At 27.8% G+C, this 2,469-nt stretch overlaps 1 protein-coding gene across 10 annotated transcripts in view; it reads right to left on the reverse strand.

Moving 5' to 3' along the window:
* LOC123715169 (serine/threonine-protein kinase WNK1) overlaps positions 1-1,861 on the reverse strand; it is a 31,811-nt gene extending 29,950 nt beyond the window's left edge. For 9 of the 10 annotated variants that reach the window (XM_045670049.1, XM_045670047.1, XM_045670044.1 and 6 more), the window contains exon 1: positions 1,788-1,861. The gene's annotated coding sequence lies outside the window, so the exon portion shown is untranslated. Of the gene's footprint in view, positions 1-1,695 lie in introns of all 10 variants that reach the window. The other variant, XM_045670041.1, reaches the window with a different exon arrangement.
* Positions 1,862-2,469: the final 608 nt, after the last annotated feature.

The following is a 2,469-nucleotide window of genomic DNA, read 5'->3' on the forward strand; positions in this document are numbered from 1 at the left end:
TAATTTATCTAATTCTGAATATATTGCGTGTTTTGAATTTAAATTGTTATCACATTTTTTAATCTAATGGTACTAGATGAAACTAATCAGCAATGGTATATATAATGAATACACATAAATTTCAAGAAAGAATGTAGTCAACTGCACTAAATTCTTTCCTAAAATTTGGCAAAGTGTCAAAAGCACAGAATTTCACATGATAGGATGCAGACAATTACTGAATTATCCAATTATTGCCATATTTCAATTAAATACTGTTAATTAAGTTTTTCTAACTTTTAAGTACATAGCCTTAAATATAACAACATCCTTATTGGTTTATAAAATGTAGATTAATCTATATTTAGCTCTTGAAATCAAAACTGCCATGTAATACAATACATTCAATTAATATACTTAACTATAAAGATACTATTATAAAATACATATATTCTTGACCGAGTCTGATACAGACCAATTACTCATATATAGTTTCAAAGTATCAGTAAGAGTTAAGACATGGCAAGCCATAAATATAAACCATTTAATAAGACTATGATTTTATGTAGGCCATAAAGTTTTTTTATAAATGATTCTACTTATGTTTGCAAAATGAAAACAGTAAACATTGGTTGGATAATTTATGCACGGAAATAGTGTTATCATTCAATCAGGCCTCTAGTTGCCATTTGATTGTTATCAATCAAATCATCATCCACTTTAGCCAGCAATAAGCTATTGCTAAATTTAGCTCAGCCATCAGGAAATAACAAATATTAAGTAATGCAAGAAACAGTTTGGTGTAAGATAGAAAATATTTAAACATAGTATAAAAATTTGGATTTATATTAACATAGATCCAATTTATATAAAAAAGTATATATATAGTAGCTTTGTAGAAGTTTAAGTATTGAGAAAAGTGAATTATTTAGGATATATTTACTAATTCTTTACTGGTAAGAAATTTTATAACAAAATTTTCAATTGAAATGCTTAGTGAATTAGTGAAATTTTATTAAATAATTGCTACTTCAAGATTACTCATTTATGGCTTTTCATTAAGTACTTCATTTGTCACATATACCCTAAATTCAATGAATGTTATTCATAATTAATAATTTTTAGATTGATGATAATAGTAAATATAAATATTTTGCATATTTAATGGAACCAACAGTAGCAAATATTACAATGATTGGAGTCAGTAAATTGAAAGATTATGTATATAAAGCATGTATGTGCTCTCAATTGGCCTCCTTTGTGTAACATTTAGACGTTATTTACAAATGAAATCACGAAAACAGATGATGCACGTCTGACGTCTTTAATTTGATTATTGATACGACATGGGTCCGAAGACTGTGCCAAGGCAAAAATGTTCAAGAGGTCAGCACTCCACATTTGTCACATACATATTAATAATAAGTAAACCTCCTAATACACCAATAATTATATATACTCGCCGGCAGCGCGATCCACTGCGTAAGAAAACACGAGCGATGGTCACGAATATCTCTTGGTCACGGCAATTTTTCAGCCATTGCACTTAGACTTTAATTATTTATGCACTAATACTATGAGACTTTCATGCATAAGCCGTTTTATTGCAAAACGAATGGCGCATAGTTAAATCAAGCTGAATAAATAAAGTAAAAATTGCATTGACAGGACGTCAGAAACAAGTTCAAAATTTTATGTAAAGTATGAGTTTTATACCTTCGTTTCCTCATCGTAGTTAGTAAGTACTTTTAGATTATCTTGCAAACGTTATTTCTACCAGATGAGTATTGGAGTCTATAAATACTTACAAATAAAATCTGGAATCACACCATTGTTTTTTCATCTGCACAATTTTTTTTTCTGCACAATCAGTAAATCAGGGTTGCTATTTTTTAATTTAAAAAGTACTTTGTGAAATGGAAAGTAGGTCATAGAAAACTATTATTTGTTAAAAATTCGATTATTTTTTTATTAGTTTAGTGAGATTTTTATTCTAAGATGGAATTATAACAAATTAAGATTACATTTCTAAGATTTATATTTTTTTACCTTTGAATCAGAGTCGAAGGTTTTGTGTAAATATAATTTGTGTTTCTAAAACTAAATATCTGGTAAATATTTTTAATTCTTAGATTGTCCTTTTACCCATTATACCCTGAAATCATACAAATATAATGCCTACCTGATAGTTTTTCTCCAATATTATGGCAACCGAGTTAACAGTTGCAACACAATAGCCTCATTTCAGTCTATTTTCCATTTCACGCATGATGATTATAGATCACTGATATAAAAAAATATATATTGTGGAAACTCCTACATATTAATTAAAACTCAGTGTATATATGTATCTGGATATCTATTTATTTATCTTATTATACAGAACTCGTTAGTTTATTAGTTTAAAATTCGTCACTGCGTAACGTCATTGACATTGACATTATATTTGAAAAATTATTGACAATAGTCATTCGTCATTTTGTGGTCGAT

Source organism: Pieris brassicae, chromosome 10 (assembly GCF_905147105.1).
Source record: "Pieris brassicae chromosome 10, ilPieBrab1.1, whole genome shotgun sequence".
Classification (NCBI taxonomy): Eukaryota; Metazoa; Arthropoda; class Insecta; order Lepidoptera; family Pieridae; genus Pieris; species Pieris brassicae.